This window comes from Pezoporus wallicus, unplaced genomic scaffold (assembly GCF_028554395.1).
Source record: "Pezoporus wallicus isolate ANWC-B61680 ecotype Strahan unplaced genomic scaffold, APGP_CSIRO_Pwel_v1 contig_5922, whole genome shotgun sequence".
In the NCBI taxonomy this organism is placed as follows: Eukaryota; Metazoa; Chordata; class Aves; order Psittaciformes; family Psittacidae; genus Pezoporus; species Pezoporus wallicus.
Genome location: NW_026637228.1, coordinates 2,574,658 through 2,596,135, shown reverse-complemented (window position 1 = coordinate 2,596,135; position 21,478 = coordinate 2,574,658). Strand labels below are relative to the sequence as shown.

Sequence of the window (21,478 nt, the reverse complement as noted above, 5' to 3'; positions counted from 1 at the left end):
AGTCCCTCCCCCGGCTTCAGTTTCAGCCTGAAGTTTGACAAAGCCCGAAAGCTTTAAGTGGGAGATAGACAAGACCTCTGAGTTTCATCTGGTTTTGCGTTAGAACCATGCAGAACCATGAACGCCTCTTTTTTTTCCATATACAAAACCATAAGTTGACTGCAGACCTTTTTCAGCACTGAGCAGCGAGGGTTAGCTCTTTCTCTTCATTCCCCGGTACTGTGGAACCTCTCTCTGAACCTAAACTAAATCACCAGCTTTTAACAAAACCTGCAATTAAGTTGGCTTATCCTCTCAGTGAAGAGTCTTACATACACATAGAAATAACCTTTGCGTACATCAAAGCCCCAATCCGAATGGTCCCAGCTTTTGACTAAATTGATGTTAAGATCCCGACTCCTCTGTTGCATCACCTTTCTGCAGTGTACTCAAAGCAGCTGACAGATCAGAACATCCCAAACTTTCAGGCAGTTCACATCACAGATAGAAACATAATGGATTTTTTTCTTTTCTCTAAATGGGCTATACTGAACGCCCACACACACTTTTGGGTCTGATCTTTGAAGCTTATCTCTGATTTACTTTCTCCCTCCAGGCAGTGTAAGTCTGAAAGACATAAGTACTTCTGAAATGGAAAGTTCTCAAAGCACAGTGCTAAATGTCTGAAACTTCAAACTTCTGCCTGTATAACACTTGTTCTCTGGATAAACTGAAGGCAAGGGCTGTCACTCCGGCAACTTTCACTAAGAAGGCAAAACAATGTTCAGTCTCTTTCTTTAAGAGTCTCTGTGTTGCTCCAAACCTCTCGATGCTTAAATTATTTAATTAATGTATTTATTCCCTAAGTCTCCGTGGTAGCAAGGGAACTTGTCTTCACTGGTATTTATGTACAGCAATGTGGAGAAAATAGGCAGTCTTTCTTTATACCATAATGGTATAAGCTGCTTATGGAATGTAGTCCAAGGTTATAATGGCTTGTCTATGGGCTAAAATCATTAGAGTGACTATTTGCAATTTCAAATCATATTTTGATCGTCTGTTTAAGAACCCTGGGATGGTAAGGTGATAAATTGCCTCATTAGTAGTAGCTTGTCTATTGTGTAATAGTTTACCATAGTTGCTTTAAAAAATTGGAATTAATACATACGGTTGTTCTTGTATAGATGCACTGTTTGCCCCCAGCAGTAGCCATTTTAGTTACAGCGTCCCCTCCAACTACTGATCTCAAAGTGCTTTACATGCACTGACAAATTAAACCTCCCTTATTTACCCCTGGATAAAGTGTGAAAAGTGTCATTTCTTGCCTGACATCAGAGAAGAGAAAATGGTAGTCTTTCACTTGTGTTCAAACCACCAGTTTATACTCTGGGGGAAGAAAATATATATTTATGTAGCAGAATGAAAACCACTGTTTTCTGCACAACAGTTTTGTTTGATGTGATACGCTTGTTCTTCTGTGACTGTTAACTGCATCAGCAAGAACAAAGCATAGAAAAGGCTGTAATGATAAAGGTACACAGATTCATAGATACTGGGACACTTCAGAAGTAGAAGAACTGAAGCTATATCCAGAGATGATTTTTGCATGAAAAGTACATAAAAGAAGCTGCCTCATTTTAAGGTTTGAGGGTTTTTTCTTACTGTATATTTAGGCCTGTCTTTCCTGAAAGTTGACCAACAGCTTGTTTTCCAGGGTCACAACAGTGAAACAGCACTAATTCCCCTTCCTGTAAATCAGAAAAAGTGAAACTTGATTTTGAACCACAGGGAAAGTTGTGAAAGTAAAAGGGATCTGCCAGCTCCTGAGGTAAAGCAGCCACTAATCACAGATCGCTAATGATCGGTTGCAGAGTTGTGTTCTGACATGGAACATTTGAACAAGTAAGTCATGGTTTAGTGCAAGGTCCCCCTGCCCATGGCAAGGGGTTGGAACTGGATGATTTTAAGGTCCTTTCCAACCCAAACCGTTCTATGGTTCTATTTCCTTAGTTGAAGAAATAAGACAGTTGCATGAATGGTGATATGAAGGTTTTTTAGGTTTTTCTTCCTGTCCCGGGTTGGGAAGGGGGGATGGATGAATAACATAATGAGAATGGAAGGAAAAGGAATAGGCTTTAGGAAACCTGAATCTGTATCCCAGGCTCATTGTTATGTGATCGTTACCTCTATGTGTGTCTCCCTTAGCCACCTGTAGAATGGAATACTCTTTTCCTGCCCTCACGGGGCTGCTGGAGAGGAAAACTTGATCAGATTTAGCCCAGCTCAGGCATACTGAAAAAAAAAAGCCTGTAAATACAGCACGTAGATCCCCCCGTTGCTGCCTTGTTTGTTTTTTCCTCCGTGCAAGCTTCCAGTTCCTGGAACCGAGGCGAGTTCCAGAGCTAGCATGGGTCTGTGCTGCTGGCAAAACAAAGCAGGTGCAAATTACGGTGGAAATGAAATAGCTGGTGCTTTGAGGCAGTGGAGTGCCCAGTTCACCTCAGGGTATATATCTGCGTTCACAAAACATGGCTATCACACATACCCTGATTCATTAGATGTGTTATCCAGCAAACAAGAAGCCTAATCATGTTTTAGAGGGAACATTCTTATGATAAACTCTGCTTTAGTGAAACTCTGCGTATAGTGCAATTTCTCCTGCCCGTGTATATTACACGGTGAAGAAAAGCTACCCCGCTGCGTATCAGAAGGCTGTAATTTCATTTAGGGGTTCTATTGACATCATAAACTGCAAGAGCAGAGCTCAAGTGGCTATTTAAGTCATAGGAACTTCAGACTGAAATTACTGCCTGGCAGTAACTGGCCTTCCCCCCACGGGCCCCCACGTACATACTTCATGTTTTCGTCCCTATGCCTATAAATAATAAGTCTCTTCAGTGGTTATGGAAGAGAGTCGTTCCAAAATACCAGCATTATCCCCCACCCTCACCATTGGTGCGCCTTCCTGACATGCAGGGGAAGGAGCTGGAGCCCCAAGCCCATGGGGGACCATGCATGGAGATAGCACTTTAAGGGCTCTGGCTGAGAGCAGCAAAAGGTGAATATGCCCATGCTCGCTAGTGAGGCTGTTTGTTGCCATCATAGCTGACATACCTGACCTTTCCCACTCATAAGATGTAGATATCCACCCTGGCAAATGTGAAGATGAATGCACTGTGCCACCTGCGAGCCATAAGGCTGCATCACGTCTCCTATTTATACCGAGGCTCACTAAATCACTCCCTGCAGCCCCACGACTGCCCCATAGCGCTGTTGGCAGAGCGGGACAAGGGACAGGAGCAGGGAAAGGGCTCGGCACTGCCCCACATCCATGCATGGGAGAACAGTGTTGAACATCCCTGTGGTAAGACCTGATGCACCTGAGCAGGAAAAGAAAATCCCCTTTTTTGTATTAACATTTAATAATGCACAGAGCAGCAGCCGCATTGACAGAAGTTCACACATTTCATCCATATGGGCTTGTTTCAAGAAAAGAGTGAAGTCAGGGAGCATTTGCTTTTTATCAGGAAAGCGAGGTTAACCATTCATTAGAGCTTGTCAAGAAACCTCAAATTTAAGGCACAGGAAGAGACTTTCAGTCGGACAGTGGACAAGAATCATTAGTTTTGTGCTCCGTAGATACCCAGTGCAGGCATTTTAATTTGGCTATCTGAAAATCAAAGCATCTCAAGTTCCTGTAAATGCTAATCTTTGTTTCCCGTATCCTTATTTTGTTCTAGATAGTAGGAAAGAAGTGTTTTTTATTCTCACTGATTCCGAGACCTTGGGGTGGGAGATAGGTGTTAAATTACCAGTGGGAATGGAATTAATTTTTATTTATTTTCTCTAAACCATTTTGTCCCTTCTTACATTTCATTTAACAGAATGACGGCTCACCGTGTAAGTTAGAAAAAGCACTCCGTTATGTTATTAGTATTTCCATTCTTTTTAAAGGAAACTTTATTTTGCTCTTGGACCTAGGTTTTTCCTGGAAAATCAGTTAAATCATTGCCTCTCCTTCTTAAATGCCACTGTCCTGTGATTCCTGAGACCATGGTACAACTTAAATGAAACAGCAGCTTTGCATTTAAATAAATAAGGTTTATATAGCTATTAGACATGGCAGTCTGCAGTAGCAGGGCAGACTTTTCTGCTCTGAAGGTAAGCTGTTCACACTTGCGTTTCGTCTGCTTTGAGCAACAAACTACACTGAGTCTGGATCGGCAGTTATCCTAGAGAATGTGCTTTCAGTATTCTCCATGAATCTGTGAGAGCAGCTTAGACACAGACACACACACACACACAAAGTATAAATGGGAGAAGTGATTTTTGAACTCTGTTGCTGGCTGTGAGGGCTAGGGATGCAGGAATCAGTAGCATCTCTTCTCCTTCTGCTTCTGTCCTAAAAAACTCTAGCCAGGTCTTTTTGTGCCATTCCTTACCCACTTCCATCTGCTTTATGGACTTCTGAACCTTGTTATGACTAAAGTTACTGTGCTGGCTGTGTGCATACTGCAAGTGAGAAAAAAAATGAAGTCCACAAACTGTGGATAACAGCAGATCCCACAACACAGTGAAATCAAAATAGGATGTTGTATGCCAAGACACAGAGTTCTCATGGTCCTTATCTCTGTATGGAATAACTGGAAGTGGTTACAGTTTCCTTCATTTAGCATAACTGAATGTATCGAGGGCTGAGTATCTTCAGTGAGATATTGACTGCCGGATGGCATGCATCCTAATTTCAGGACGTGATGTCCTGGCATGAAGATAGGGTAGCCTTTTGTCCCACCGAGTCTTGAGTGCTTGAAATCTAAAGCTATGATACTGTATTGGTGTCTGTCCAACAAAGATGTGTGTTCTACTTGTACCATGTGGAAAAATGAATAAAATATCTAAAGTTAAAAAACAATTCATAAACACCATATGCACATACATACTGCCTGCACAACTTCTCTTTGAAAATATTACAATGGGACACCCTTCCAGATTCTGGTTATAAAAGTCTGTAACGATTTCTTCTAGAGGTTTTTAGTCAAAAAATACTGCAACAGAGTCTGTTTTCTTTCAAATCAGCAAAACTATAGTAGAATAAGGAGTGTTCTTTAAAATGAAGTATTGATCTGTCTGTCTACCAGACAGTGCTTCTAAAGCTACCAACCTCTTAACTCGTAGGTGCCAAAAACTAATTCACACTCGGGGATACTGAGGCAGAAACTGGTGAGATGACTAATATAACACAATGTCCTGATGGAGTCTGTCTGACTCCGAGTCCCCTGCCAAAGCTGCTTTGATTAACTTGCCAGAAGAGCTAGAGAAGCCTGCATGTGAATGTGGGAGTGGAGGGCTCTGCAGGTCCCCAAGTCACATTGTGGGGATGAAGCTTACTGCTTGGGAGCCAGAGCCTCTTAGAGCAATGATAGCTGGGCCTTGGTGAGAAAAGGGGCTGTTCTCACTATGAGGCACCAAACTTCTTGTGGCACCTATCTTCTAGGGGAGATAACTTTATTTCTGCTGAATGTCTGGTTCACCAAAAAGAAACAAAGCACAAAGAGGGGCTTGAGCACTCTTTTGGTCCTGTTTGCTGTTTGCTACAGCAGTACCATCATTTGTTTTGCTGGCATAGTGCTGTCTTTGTAAAACTGGAGAGAAGCTATGGCATTGGGTTAGAAATGAGATGGATGACATTGCTGCAGCAGGGAAAGAAGAGAGAATATCTGAAGCACTCTTTCTTCCCAACCCTGCGATCTGCATCTGGGTTTAATATTAGATATGATCACTGAGGATAATTGTGGTTGGCAATTTTTACTTTTTAATGACTTAAAATGACCTGTGATGTATTAGGCTCAGCACTGTCGCTCCGTAGTGTGACTTCATTGTGAGACTTCCTGCCTCCACTAGAATGAGGGGTGCCAATGGTACCACTTCATCCATATTGCTGCTTTCAGTGTGTGGTACCCTGCTGTGTAGGGAATGCTACAGCTGTTTTTACTTCACAAATATTAGTAATCTGTCTGATATTATATCAATGGGACTTGCTGCTCCATAAAATTGACTGCTCTGTGGAGCAAAGACACAAGTACAAGGGCAAGCTGAGTCATTGGCTGCATTTGGATGTGTTTTCACGTACTTTTGTGGGGAAAAGACATATACTTGACAGGAGGAAGGCTAATTCTTCTCTGTCAGTCAGGGAAGGCAGAAGGTTTAGTGAGAAGAGATCAGATGGGCTTGAATGGATTTTGTAATTCTGAACGTATCTAGGAAATAGAGCTGAATGATGTATAGAGAACTCCTCTGTCAGTGTGGAAAATTAGAGATTTGAACAAGATGAGTTTAATACTGAAATGAAATGAGAAGAAGTTTATGATTAATAGGGTCTGGCAGAGGCAGCATACTTATATATAATTTTGGAGGCTTAGGAAATGATCCCTTGGTAGATGTGGGTCTGAGGGCTTAAGGTTCCCCTATAGGGAACCCCAGCCAGGCTTCTCTCTTTGCGGTGGAAGACCCAGAAGTTTTACGTAGCAGGTGTAAAATGGAAGAGGTAAACCTTCAATTTCAGGAATTCAGAGCATCTTTTAAGATATTTTACAAGGTCAAAAAGATAAAATAGGAACAAAGAATTTGTTGGGCTGAAGCAGGCTTTTTGTTCATCTCATCTTTAGTCTTGCTTCTGAAGCAACAACCATCAGTTGTTTCAGGACAAGACATTCCTTCTCTGGATACGGCATCCACCCAACTGAGCAATACCAAATGCTGGACATGGGGGCCAGGTTTTCTGACTCCTGCGATGAGCAGTCTGCATCCTGAAACATCAACTTCTTACATTTAACTCATAAATGGCAAAATATGCAGATAGAGGAAATTTGCCTCGTCTTACATGGCTACAGATGCAGCTCATAATCATTAAAATTACTCATTGGCCTGTGAGGAAAACAAAGTAAATTATTTTTGTAGAAATAACTGAAAAGGGTAAGATTCACAGCTCACTTGTTATCTTTATTCTAGGCAAATAATTAGCTGTTTATTACATTCTAAGGAACTTTGGAAATTTGGGTTGTATTCCTCCCCCAGGAGATGGGGAGGTTCCATATATTTTGTCTTGAGCACTCCTATTTTGAAATTTTGCTTCAGAGCAAGAATTATTTCTCCTTTGAACACCTTTATATTTTTTCCCTGTGTAAGAGAAAAGCCGTGTTCCCATATCAATGTTTTCTGACTTACAATTATCCATGTAAAGTCAGCAAACACAGAATAATTACTTCTAATGCGGAATTCGCAATAAGCAAGTTTTATTAGAAATGGGAAAAGTGCAACTCTGGTCTTTGCCTGCCTCTCTCCAGAGTCCCATGCTAGTGCACTTTCCTTTAGGGGGCACTCCCACATTAACTTGTGTATGATCCGAACAGCTGTTTGTGATCTGTCATCTGTGTCTTGAAATATGGAAAGACTTAGACATGATATTAATTGTGGTGTCCACATCCTGCCTTCATTAAAAGTTGAAAATTGCTGTTCAAATATTTCATAATCAAAAATTAATCCCAGTCTACCTGTTCCAAATCATATATTACGCCCTCTGGGAATGAATCCCAAATCCCTGTTACAATTTGGATGCTCTTTCCTCTGGGTATTGATTACAAATTCTGGTTATTGTTCACATACTTTGTCATAGGGGGAATTAATCTCAAGTTCCTGTCTACTGTTCTGGGACTGAAAGCTATCTATAATTAAGATTTTTCTATTAAATGGATATTGATGATGAGCTTTTCTACCTACATTTTTGGGGTTATCTTCTGGAAGGGAAACTCTGTCTCAGCTCATGGAAAGACTCTTCATGATGAGTATTCTGACCACCAGTTTTCAGGCCACTGTGAGCGTAGGCATTTTGCAGGAGCCAGTGGAATAGCTGGGGTATTCTTTGATGTTGGGTAAGAAGACATGCACATTTTCACAAGGACTCAGCAAAGCGGAGCAAATGGGATGGCTGAATAAAACCAGAAGCATTGCATCAGAAATGTAGTGGAAGATGTGAATGTGCAGTTTAGCAATCGTGAAGCGCCCTACAGTTGCAGACCAGTTGCCACGTGAAATCATAATGCAGAAGGGAGGAATAATTTGTCCTTTTTGTCACTGGGTAGAATAAGAATGAAAATACTTATTCTTGTGAGAGGTAACAGTATAAAACCACCAGAGAGATTGCGTATTTTTGATGCGTGAATCTGTGTTCTGTCTGATTGGTTTCAGCAACTTTGACTACAAAAACAACTGCTGTTATTTCCGCGTAGATACAGTCACTTTCCATATAAAGATGCAAAGAATAAAAGTCTTCAGTTCCGTATCTATGTCTGTCCCTGTTCCTTCATGGGTGGAAAATTCAATCAGAACAGCCCTGCATTTTGGAGAAGCTGGAATCCAAACCTAGGTTTTCGTGCTTCAGACCCACCACTGCTGCTAATAGACATGGTGTTTCCAGTGGCAACAGTTGGCTCGCACATTCTTTAACACTTCAGAAGAAATCCCTGTTTCCTTTTTTTTCCCCTCTTCTTTAGCAGTGGGCAGCCCTGCAACCTTTTGATCATACCGACTTTGTACGTTACACGACTGAACTCAGCTATGCCAAACATCCTTTTAGAAAGTTTGACATTTGTGCCATTTGAAAAAAAAAAGAGAGGAGAGAAGGAGAGAGGGGGAAGAATGAATCCTGGCAGCTTCCTCCTGCCCTTTTGATTAAGAGTGCAGTAAGTCAGCAGAAGAGGTGGGACTTTTAACAAGCAGGGGGTTGTGCAACCCAGTTGTGATCTCTGATATATGCACACCCATGCACGTTGAGGAAAGGAAAGAAAAGTATGGGAGGTAGGCAACAATAATCAGACATAAGTACAAAAAATGAATTAACTGATGGAAGGTATATGGTAACAGTCAAAGAGACTAGATGAGATGAAGGAGATGGCCTTTGATACTGCCTTAACCCACATGAGGGAGAGCTAACAAGATACATTTCAGACCTAACTTTAATTCTATAACACCTTTATTCCTATTCATTCCCTTGCAATTGCTATTCTGTGTGTCCCATTCTGTTCTATTCTGTGCTAAATTTCATGTAACCATCAGTACTTCCAGTTCTTCCAAATTTTTGCCCACCTCTGTTATCCCAGTCTTGGAGATGGTGCAGAGTTTATGGAACTGGGATGGCTGTTGTAACATTGGCATGCAAAGAGAACAGGGACAAGACTTAGTTATTCTAGTACTTACAAAAGGAGACAGAGAGAAGGCTATTGTGTAACTTCAGACGAGTCATAAGACTTTGTTGTGTCTTCTAACTCAGTCCCTTCATTTAGTCAAAATGCCAAAGGCTCATTGGAAAAGAAGTGTCCTAGCCTTGTAGTGTTAGAAAATTGCCCAGCTTGCTCCTTTTCCTAACATGCTCACATGAAGTGTTGATGTGCTTTGCAAGTTTTAGCTTCCTTTTTCTATTCCTAAAGAAAAGAGACAAATCTCCCAAGAAAGTTTTGTTAGTGTTGGCTGCCATGTGAGGTGGTTGTGGAGGAGACAGTGTTTGCATTGCCCAGGTTACATACCACACTCCTGGGGAGACATGTGTCAGGTAGGCTCTGAGACAAGCCTGCCATGTCCTAGCAGGTACCCAGGACATGAAGGGACCCAAAGGCACATCATCATGTTGGTATTGCAGAGAGTCCGGGTAATCAGTGCTCGTGTGGAGCAACTTCGTAGCTTGGGTTTCTTTGTGTGTATCAGGGATGGGCTTCTTTGTGTGTATCAGGGATCATCCCACCCAGTGCTCGGCCTCAGGCTTTAGATTGAAGCCAGTCTCTACTGAGGTATAGGAGAAGGTTTTTGTAGAAGGGGAATACTGAGGGGTTTCACATCTTTTTTTCAGTACAGCCTTTGCTGAAGATGTGCTACTGGACTGAATGATGCTCTAGGTTAGTGTTTTGTGATAGCTCCTCATTTACTGGTTTTTAAAAAGAGGGAGAGGGAAAGAAAGGAGAAAGGAAAAGGGGGGTGTGAGGAGAAATAGCAAGCCAGAAGGGCCAGTAACATTAGGGTCTTTAAAAGTCCTAAGGAAAAAGTAGAGTGTTTTAAAGTAAGTTTGCAATGATGTATAAAATAGTTCCCTGTGTGAAAATCTATATTGATTTTTTTTTTCCTCTGTTTGTATAGAGATTGTTCTCAGAATAGAAAGGCTTTGACATTTTGCCTTCTCATGTACTTAATCAGTCATTTCTGTCATCCACTTTTGCACGCATGTGTGCTCTCTCTTTTGTCTGGCAGTCAGCAGAGGATGGCTACTTGCTACTTCATTCAGATCATTTGTAGAGCTACGGGTAATTGCACACCCTGCTGCAGTTCTGGTGGTCAAGGGATGTCTGGTGGTAAGGAAGACATGCTTTGGGTCGTGGCAAGGATAGCTAGCCATTCCCTCCTGTCTTGTCACTACATGCCCATGTAAAAAGTCCTTCTCTTGACTTCTTGTAGGGCCCTTTTAGGCACCAGAAGCTGCTTTCAGGTCTCCCTGGAGCCTTCTCTTTTCCAGGCTGAACAACCTGAAGTCTCTCAGCCAGAGGTGTTCCAGCCCTCTGATCATCTTCATGGCCCTTCTCCATGTACATTCATGCTTGCCCTGCTCAGTCTCGTTGTGTTGAGGAGAAATCTGGCAGGACAGCCTGCAGGAGGTGAAGGCAGTTGAGCCTTGTGAGAATCGGTGCCTGTGCCTCTGGGAACGAGGGAGCAAATGGCTGATGGAGCCCCTCTTCCAAGTGGCTGTGTGCAGGAGGGCTCACCGGAGCTGTGTTTTTAACACAATTGGGTATAATGTCCCATTTTTACCTCTGCATACATCATCTACATCATCCCTTCACTTCCTTCCTCTTTAAATGATGTCTTATGCATAGATTTGTCATTTGCACTCCAAATGCATTTTGCATTATTACATTTTAATGATATTTGAAGTTCTTGCATACATATTTGAGTTCACTGATATAAATGAAAAAAGAGAAATAATCAGCATACTTGGTTTATCTGATGGCATAAAAATGTTGTAACTTTGGCAATTCTTGGATAAGATCAAGCACAACATCAAATACTAAGAGAGGGTCCAAGTACAGCTGTCTGTCTGAATAGCTCTAAAGTTAGGGTCGTTCAGAGTCAACAGCTGAACTTTGTAGTTTGGCCCCATTTGTACCTTAGATTAAAAACCATTTAACCAAGTCCACCCCTTAAGCTTTTTAACTCCTGGGTTTGGTTAAATGAAACTGGATCTGAGTGGTCCTTGACGCTCATTGTTTTTTGTATAAATGAATCTCTCATGTATTGGCTTTGTTTGAGGATGCTCTGCATGATCTAGAGGGTCTAACCTCCTCCATACTGTATCTCCTGCTGATTTAAGATTGGTTATAATCTATTTGGAATCTTGAGGCTCAAGGGCAGAATTCTGTGTAGGGATAAAAGCTGCTTTCATGTTGGTGCCGTGGGATATATTTATTTTTTTTTTTTTTTTTTAATTCTTTCTCTCATTCTCCATTTCATGAAAATTCATTAATCTGTGACATTTAAAGACTCTGTCTGAGAGGTGTCTGGAGCAGCGGCCGGCTGCATACATCAATAGTTTCTCAGAGTCTGGCACTCTGTCAATATTTGGGGGCCTCAGTAACAGCACTTAAATGCACTGCCTGCCAGCCGTCACGCTCTTAGCATGTCTGTAAGAGTCTGAATGAGCGGATATTAGCACGTCAAGTCCTTTCACAACTGGCAACACTTTAGAGACAAACCGCTTGGTAGGTATCTCTCCTCTTCCCTCCCCTCCTGTTTTCTGGCATGTCTTCTTTGTTTATCTGATGTGATTTATGTATTTACACACAAATATGCATCCTGCGAGGCGGCATCATAAATCCTGAGGCTAGAGGTGGTATTATGGCATAATCTATACAACAATGGAAATGGGCTGAAGCTGGATTTGGACCCAGAACCAGATTAAGCTTGGGTTGACTTCTGGGCCAGTTGAGTCAGGAGCAGAGTTTTGTTTGGATTTCACAATGCCAAAATCTTTAGAGTTTGGTTCCAAATAATGAGAATCTTGGACAAAAAATTTACAGGAAGTGCTACTGTGGCAGTATTTCAACCAGCTCCAAACCAGAAGTGGAAAACAAGCCATTTCAGGACTTGGGCTGTATTCAAATCAAAACTGTTAGAGCAGGTTCAGAATCCAGACCTTCTGTTCCTTTTTTAATCCTGTCCCACTGCATAAATTGGATTCCCATATGAATATTACTCTAGATTACCCGTGAAACCTCCTTTTTAAGTGGAAAAAAAAATAAGAGAAGCAAAAGACAACTTTTTCTTCTTTACCCTGGTGGAATAGGAAGTACAGTAAAAGACATCTGAATTCACAGACATTTATTGCTCTGTGTGTGTCCCTTTTATTTGGCTGAAAGGTTATGGCCAGGGAGCAATCAGTGTCTTTTATCATGCAGTCATGTTTATTTACTTCTACTCGTGTTGCTTCACCTTTTGCTTATTATGTTGCTGGATCTACGGCTCTGAAACCAGGTTGTCTAGAGAAGTGAATGGCCACAGTGTCTGGAAGTTTAGATTGGCTTTTTGGAGCTGAATTGTGGGCAGAAAGGAGGCCATAGAACTCCATCTGAATGTTTTCATTTCTAAGTCTCTTTAGAATATTCTTTTTTCATCCTATTTCATGCTGTGTGTACCAAAAGGAGATGAAGGGATGGATGCAGAGTGAGCCCTTCATTAGGAACATTTTCCTGACTGAATTTTGGGAACAAATTCTTTGCAAGAATAAATCTGAACTCGGAAGTTCTCTGAAACCACTTCCTTATCATTCCTACTTCACAAGTCCAGTAGTGCCAGCCAGTGCCCCTCAGCTGTGACCTCCAGCACATCCTTCAGTGCTAGCTTGAGTCAACAACTTCTCATTTTCCAGCAATGCCCAGAAACGTTTTTTTGTTTTCCCCAATAAATTTCCAACCTTCCCCTGGTCACACCTGCAAAAATTTGGCGTGATAACAAAATAGACAAAATCATTCTGCGTGAGCTACCTTGCAAGAGCAAGTCAGCAACAAAAATAGCGAACAACCCCTGCTCAGTCATTGCTTTTTGCTCTTCTTAGCCTTCTCTTACCCACGACGTTTATCTTGATTTTCCCTTACTCCAACTACAGCTGCGTCTGATCTCCATTTTCCTGTTTGTGTCCCCAGAGCACCTGCAGTTATGCAGTATTTTGTCACCTGTTGGGGAAAAAAAAAAAGAAAAACCTTGTGAAAGTTTACAAATGTCTCCACAGAGGCAGTGAGTAACAAGGGGTGCATTTATCCCTGCTTCAGGCCAAGTGGCAAAGGGAAAACAAACAAGCTCAAGGCTTCTGTGAATATTGGAGGTGCATCTGGCTAGATGGCAGCAATGGCCTATAAGTACAATCAACAGGGAAGAGGATTTACTTTTAATTATAATAAATGCTCCTCTAGCATGGCGTGGGGGCACTCGTGTGGAGGGGAATGGCCAACTGCAAATGCTGCCCTTGGACAGAGCAGGATTGGCAGCATCCAGCATGGTCTGTGCACATCTGGCAGTGCCCTTGATGGAGGCGGGGGTGAGGGCCTGGAAATGGTGTTGGTGTCTCCTGGAGCTGAGGAGCAGCCCCAAGGATGGAGGAAAATAGCGTGGGATAGGATTCCAGGTTACCTGAGGCACCCAGGATCAGGCACATACAGTAGGAATAATCGCCCCACGTACTCGATGGTTGCTCTTTCTCAGTCTGTACTTTGTGCTGCCTTTTACGGTCTCAGCAAAATAACACTTGTAACCCACGCACCTTTTTTACCCAGGGAGTACATCTCAAGACATAATGGGGCACATTTGCAACTCTGTCCCCAGTGTTTTAAAAACGTGACTGACTTTATTGTCAGTGACAGCCATGTGTGCTCTGAGAAACCTTCCCACCCTCGAGCGCTGTGCGTTGAAGTTGAAGACTTTGCAGTGTTGCACTAATTTCTATTTCTGTGTTGTTTGTTTTCTAACGAGCTCTAAAGTTGTCTTTTGACTAAGCAAGGTGCGAGATGCAAGGGGTCCCTGAAACAGAGGCAGGCAGACCTCTTCCCTTCAGCCTCACAGGCTGGTTCCACCCCTGTGCGGACACTGAACTTGCATTTCCCATTCGTACTAGTGACAACTGTGTGCCTAAAGCCCGGCACAGAGGAACTGCAGGTTGCCTGTGAGGCTTTCCATTAAACAGCTCTTTCAGTCCAGCTACCTTGCCTTCCCTGGAGGAATGAGAGGATTTGTCCCCAAATAATGGGGCTACAACAGTGCCGAGGCAATCCTGGGTTTCAGTTTTCATTCAGTGCATGTCCCCCTTGGTCCCTGGTAGCTGTAAACGAGATGCTTTCTTTGAGCGTTGAAATTGATGAAGCAGGAAGAATCTAGACTTGTCATCTGTTCATATTTTACCTCTATTAATAAGTAATTAATTAAAAAAGAAGCTGACGTTCCCATGATGGGCCGCTAAATATATGCAAGTGAAAGTATTGGCATTAAAAAGAGATTTGACTGCAGTTGAGCAGTTATTTATATTATAGTAAATCATATAGGCCCCAGTTGAGATGAGCAATCTATTGCATTAGGCACAGTACAGACACACTAGGAGCTGCATCTAACACTGACAAGCTCAGAGATGGCAGAGACAAAGCATGGACAGAGAGACAACCATAAGGAAATGAAATAACTCACCTTGGACACAAAGACAGAGGCTGAAACAAGGAAAGAATGTGGATCCCCTGCCTCCCTGGATCTGTTGACTCACAGTTCAGCCCTTAGCTTTAGATCTGAGTACAACTGTTAAATGTTTTATTTGCTGAAAACTGCTTGCCTCAGATACGAGTTAGCCAAGACTATGCAAAAAAATAAACTGAGAACAAATTGAAAGAAGTGTTTTGGAAATCCGAAAGGTTTTGTTTTGATATTTCTAAAACAAGGTTTCTGTTTTTGTTTTGAAACTAAGTCAATTTTAATTGAAATGTATTGAACACAAACAAAAAGCTAGCCCATTTTGGTAAACACCTAGGTAGTTCTTGTTTTGGGCTTGGTTCTTTTCCTTTGTGTGTTCTCAGTTTGGTCAGCTAGCCAAGTAAATCAGTAAATTGCACAATTGTAATTCTAATTAGAATGTTGGGCCCTGGCAACTTAGGCTATGTATTTCAATGCAGTACATATTTATAATAGCGAGTGCCCTGCCTGGTACTCCATATGTAATAATAGCAAGCAGTCCAGTTCACTGGGGACCTGAGGGCACTGGGGAAGACCCAGTGCCTTCTAGCTCTCAACATTTTTATTTTCAGTTGTGGTAGTATTTTGGAGGGTATTGCTTACAAGATAAAATTTGCATTTATTTGAGAACTCACAAATGGGATTCACTGCAAAGCTGTCATTAAAGGGAAATAAAGCAGGAGAAGGAACAAAGACATTCTCAGCAAAGTCTTGACATGTAGAGGTCCTTATCACCACAGGAAAATGCCGTCTTCTCACTCTACCACCCCAACCCCTCCCCAGAATCCTGAAAACCAGCATATATGTACATAGGCTTTTCGTAAAGTGATGCAACTCAAATGCTGTTTGGCTGTTTCATTGTCTGTTTCCAGTGTTTTACCTCACAGAGAGTTTAACGGTTTCTATGTGATCATTCCTGTCTTGAAGCAGTTTCTTCTTATTCCAGTTGAAAACCACAATGCCCATTTACTGGCACTGTGAACGACTTTTAAGGGGAGCTACTCTGGCATCAGGTGTTCCTGGTGTGCTTCTTATTTGTGTAGGTGTTGCTGCTCTTTATAGGCAGCTGATAGGAACTGAAGGAGTCACTTGACGTTTGAGTGTATGTTACTCTTCCTCTTCTTGTTTTAACCTATATTAAGTGTTTTCTCCATTTACATAACATCCCTGAGAAATAAACCCATGCTGTTATTCAACCTTATATAACCTTGTTAGAGAAGCACTTACAGGACAGGGTGAGAAGTGTTCTTCCCAGCAGGGTCAGTGTGATATTCATTCTGCTCATTTCTTGCAGAAGAGCCCCATAGCCTGACACCCAGAGCTCTATGAACCCAACTGGCTTCGTGAGTTAGTGGTGATGAAAGATGCCTTTGATCCTTTGCCTTAGGATTGCTAAGCCTTGCCTGCTAAGTCCTTGAGGACTAGGGATAGGCTTTCTAGTGAAGAGCTTTTCAGTGTTCACTTCCTTGGCTGTAGAACAGTTACTGTAGAAAGCGCTTTTGCCAGTCTTGATCTAATAGTCTAGCTGCAGAATGACAACCAAATAGGGAACCATGGTTAAAATATAGAAACGAGACTTTACCAAGCTGTCTTGACTCCCCACAGGTACTCTTTGATGAGGTTTAGAAATGTCTTTTGGCATCTGTGAAAGGCCTGATGTCACTTTGTCTTTACCTGCAGAGGTCTGGGGCATTGCTGGACAAAGTGAGAGCCTGCTTCAAGCTGTCAGATTTCTTTCACTCTTCCATTACCTCACAGCTACCCTGTTTTATACTACCTGATGATGGCAGGTGCCATGGGATTCCAGATAGGTGGAAATACAGTAGGAAAAAGGTAGATAAGATCGGTGGGACTGGATTCTTGACTAGGGCAGCTGAGAGTATGCTGTAGCATGTAGGAAAATGGAGAAACATCTTTACTGAGTGCATATGCTGACTTCATTAGTCTGAACTTCTTCAGGATTTCTGCTGTTAACATTTTGGCAGTCCTAGAACTCAACCCTAATGCTCAGAATATTCCCATGAGATGATGTGGAGCCCGTGAGATTTGCAGCCCCAGCAAGAGCACAGGAGCACAGGTCCTCCTGCTGTTGCTGCCAATGCCCTGGCATAAAAAAATCCCGCAGAAGTGAAATTTTTACCTCCTATGGTTGCTGTTTCCTTTGTGGGCAGACTGCTCCTGTAGCAAGTAAAGGTTTGTCTAGACCAGAGCTCAAGGTTACTGATTATCCTCATAATCCATTTCCTTTTGCCAACACCAGTGGCTTATGTGGGTAAGTCAGAAGGGAGTGCTCACATCATGGGTAGCCTCTTTTCTATGATCTTCATTAAGCTTTGGGCCATTAGTTCAAGATGCATGATTATTTTGTTTGTTTGAACAGCAAGACAAGCAGAGTCTCCTCTGAGTGTTTCTTTCAAGCAAACCAGCATGACTGAAAACTGGGAGCTTGCCAGAAAATGTTACGTGTAATAGTAGTGGCAGGTTCATCTTAAGTGTGGGTGGAGAGAGAGCTGTACCCTCTATTTTACTACTTCAAACACGCAGTGTCCATATGCCATAGTTGAGCTGGTTTATGGATGGAGTATGAAGGCTACTACTTGATCTACTTTGTGCAAACACTGTGAGTGCCGTAGATATATAGCCTTATGGATATAAGTATCAGCTGTTGTTGCCGTCCAAATACACAGCATCAATATTCAGTATGCTATAGACAGGCCTATTTTTCTCCCTTATATTTAGTGTTAGTATATGCAGCCAAATTCTAAAAGGGGGGTGTTGGGTGGGTCACATGATTAAATTAATACCATTAATTATTTAGAAACAATCAAAGGAAATACAAGACATCTGGCTTTAAGCCCAAACAACTCACGGCACTGCTGTTGCCTTGTAACCTCTTCAGCTCTCAGTCCAGTCACCTCTCTTCTTTCATTATGAACACAGGAGATGCCCCCTCCTGCCCTTCTTTCCTGCCTTATTTCTGGCAGCTTGGAACACAGATCACAAGACTGGACTGTAGAGTTGTCTGATTTCGTGTGTATAAACTCTGACTAGCTCTGAGATGAAAAGGCATCTTCCCCCACATCCCCATGGTATGCAGTAGTGTTTGATTAGCAGTGCATTGCAGCTATAGGTTGTGCTTTTCTCTTCATCTCTGTATTGGAAACTAGCTGCTGTAGGAGGGAAAAATACTGTTGTTACTGCAGTGCTGAAAGTTATTTAACGTGTTAAGGTAGGCTGCATGCAACGTACCGTGAGAGACGGTTCCTGCCCTGAAGAGTGGACAGTCTGTGGAAGCAGAAAGGCTGGAGGAGAAATAGCATCGTGGAAAACAGGAGCATTTTGCCCATGATTGTGCAAGAGGACTGTGGCAGACCCAGTCCACTGACCTTGGCATTCACCTTCCCCTCGCTGAAGCCAGTGGTCCTATCCTTTGTAGCCATGGCCAGGTATTTTCCAGTGGAAACTCTTTTTCTTAAAAAAAAAAAAAAAAAAAAAAGTTCCTTGGGAATAACTGTTTTACCCAAGAAAAGTAAAACCACATATTTCCCAACTGCAGGTTCTGGAAGGCTCTTTTTTTTTTCTTCTTTTTCTCCTTTTTCTAGCTTGTTGATGGAAAAATTCTGAGTTATCTGAGAATTGAACTTTTTATCTGAGGGATGAACTTTTGTGGAAACACCTTCTCATGAGGAAAAAAGATCCGTTTGCCTGGTCTTTTTTGTTCCAACTCAGGATTAAAACATTTTGGGACCACTTTCCCCCCAAGTGATTATATCTTCATGGTGAAGTAGTTCCATTTTCTCTTCAGATCAGTCTTTATTAGTATAGATGATTTAATGCAACCTAATCTTGTCTTCTGTAGGTAAATTAGTACATACAACTTCCTGAAATAGTTTTACAGTTATTGGGGCAAAACAAAGTTTCTCGGTGATCATTAGAACTCCACTTTCTGTGCAGTAGTGAATGTGGACCCATTTCGATTACTAGCAGATGTATTGAGATCATTCTTAATAAGGGAAGTTCACATTAGACATAAGGAAGTTCTTTACTGTGAGGGTGGTGAGGCACTGGAACAGGTTGCCCAAAGAAATGGTAAATGCTCCATCCCTGGCAGTGTTCAAGGCCAGGTTGGACAGAGCCTTGACGACATGTTCTAGAGTGAGGCATCCCTGCCCATGGCAGGGGGGTTGGAACTGGATGATCTTAAGGTCCTTTCCAATCCTAACTATTTGATGATTCTGTGATTCTCATTATGTCTACATCTGCAGACAGGCACTGACTTTCATTTTCTTACTTTAATCCAAAAAGCGTAGTTTCAGTGGCTGTTGGCTTAAGGGTTGTTGAGAGTTGCTTTGAAAAACACTGATTTTATGAAAAGACATTGAGATTTCCGTAAGTAAGGATCTCTAGATGGCCTTTACCTACCCTTGACTACTATTTTGAAGGTGCACATTCCCAATTATCTTTGAAAAAGTAGCAAAATATGTTTCCTTGATCCTGAAAGGCTTACTTTAGACTACTGCTCTGTATTACTTGTAGTATTCCATAGCCTACACTTGTCCTCAGAGAATGATGGCATCAGTTGAACATATTGGGTGTGATTTTTCAAAGTATGCAGTTATCCACATTTGGTTCCCACTGCATTCAGTGTGTGTTAACACTACCTTCAACAAAGGCAGAGTTAGGCCCATGCACAAGGCTTTAAAAACAAAAAAACAAAACCCACCTCTTGCACCCTGGGCTATTTGCAGGCAAGAACATATGTTCTAAGTGCTTCTGCTGCTTCGCAGGGTGTTGAAGGGGCTTAATCTGCTCTCTGAGTAATGGTGTAGTTCATTTTAATGCTATGATAGGTTTGATTCTTTAGTGTTGTCCTTTTAAGTTTATCATATGTTTCGAAAGTATTGTATCTCTTGGAATTAAATTTAAACAAAAATCCTCTGTATCCAGTGAACTAAAAAAAAAAAAAAAATACCTCCTAGAGCAAGCTGTTTCAAGGTTTTGTTTGTTTCCTTATGCTAAAGCCAGTACTTTTTATTTTGTTGCCCTCAGATGTAGTCATTATGTACACATTGTTGTTTATGTAAAACTTACATTTTTCCTTTTCTTTTTCTTCTCTCCCTTTACTTTGCTTTTTCCTAACATCTACATCGTGTGTTGATGGCAAAAGCAGCAGTGGTTGGCAGTTTTCCTCAACTTTGCAAGAGAGAGAGAGATTCGGTTGGAATGAAACCTTGCTCTCCGTACAGCCTGCTTGAGATGCAGCATTGAAAGGTATCGTCTCATTTTCTGTCTTGAAACCAAAGATGAAAACCACAAACAGGTACAAATCTCGGTGCCAAACCACCTGTTGGTTTGCAGCCGAGAAGCCCTTGGCAATACGTTTCTCTCTGTATCCAGCTGGAGTGGTTGCATGAGTGATACCCACAGTATCTGTCTGTACGTGCGAGTTTGGTAAAGATGTTGATTCATTTGAGAAGATTTGGATTGAAATTTGGGTAAATCAGCAGGGCAAAGAATTTTTTGATCTTAGTCTTGCTTTTTGCCTGGAGTAGCATACGTCACTCATATAACTTGGTTCAGCAATGAAAATACCAATCCTGAAGTCACACCCTGTGCTTTATAGGGCAAAATGTGATTTGTTGAAACAGCTGTGTGTGGAGAATCCGGATCTTCAATAGTGTAAAATCCTGGAGGTCAGAATTGAGGCGGGTGGATGAAACTGGGAAGACAAAAGTTGTGAAATGCCCTGCTAGTAGCATCAGTACTTCATCTGTTGAGAGTATTAGAATTCAGAAAATCACCTGAAATCAAGTTAAAATGCAATCCTTGGACTGCTGCACATATGCTCCCTGTGACATGTGCATTACAGAAACAGCCACTGTGTGCTAATATGACATTAAGATTTTGGACTCCACCCACAAAAAATTAATAACATTCTTGAAATAAAAGTGATGTAGGATGCTGACACATTTAAGTCCATATGTTCTTGGACATGTGTCCTCCAGTGCATGAGAGAACTAGAAATCCCAGATACTCTTATTTTTCTTGCTTCTCGTAAAGCCATGCTGCGAAAGTACACGATGGCAGCCTGGCAGGCTTAGGCCCGTGGATAGCTGTACAGTAGAGACATATTTTACATTTTTACATGCTCTTTTCTGTTCTGTTAGTGGTGCAAGTTGACTACCATGGATTTGCATAATTTAGAACAGATTTGGGCCGCACTATTTATATTTGTGCAGACTGCTTCATGTTTGTGAAACAATTATTTCCTGTGGTTCTGTAGCATTGTCCAGTGTTGTGCAATGCCTTCAGATGTATATATTACGGGATGAAACATGAAATATATTTTGAAACAACACAACAGGGAACAGTAAAAGCTGCACCATAACTGAGCTATGCTTGTCTGTCTATATAGTGTCCAATTAATGTGGTTACTGCACTCCCAGGCTTTCCAAGGCTAAGACATGCTGTGGCCTGGTAAAAGACTTTTTTTTTTTTTTCCCAAATTTTCTGAAGATTTCTGTTACAGATGCTACAATGACATGAGGACACTGTAATCTGTATCTTTAGTAGCAGTAACAATGAAGGGTGTGAAGTATATCCCCAAAATCTGAAGGTGTGAATTCTAACCCATCAGCGAGCTGTGTGTGAGAATTCTATACAGTAAAACCTAATTCTGTGCTGAAGAGGAACACTGAAC

General features: G+C 41.8%; 1 protein-coding gene across 13 annotated transcripts in view; it reads left to right on the top strand.

The window, feature by feature from the left end:
• The window catches only part of ZBTB20 (zinc finger and BTB domain containing 20), a 452,154-nt gene that overhangs the window by 268,222 nt on the left and 162,454 nt on the right, over positions 1 to 21,478 (top strand). For 12 of the 13 annotated variants that reach the window (XM_057404358.1, XM_057404354.1, XM_057404359.1 and 9 more), the window contains one exon: positions 19,949 to 20,049. The gene's annotated coding sequence lies outside the window, so the exon portion shown is untranslated. Of the gene's footprint in view, positions 1 to 19,945; positions 20,050 to 21,478 lie in introns of all 13 variants that reach the window. The other variant, XM_057404352.1, reaches the window with a different exon arrangement.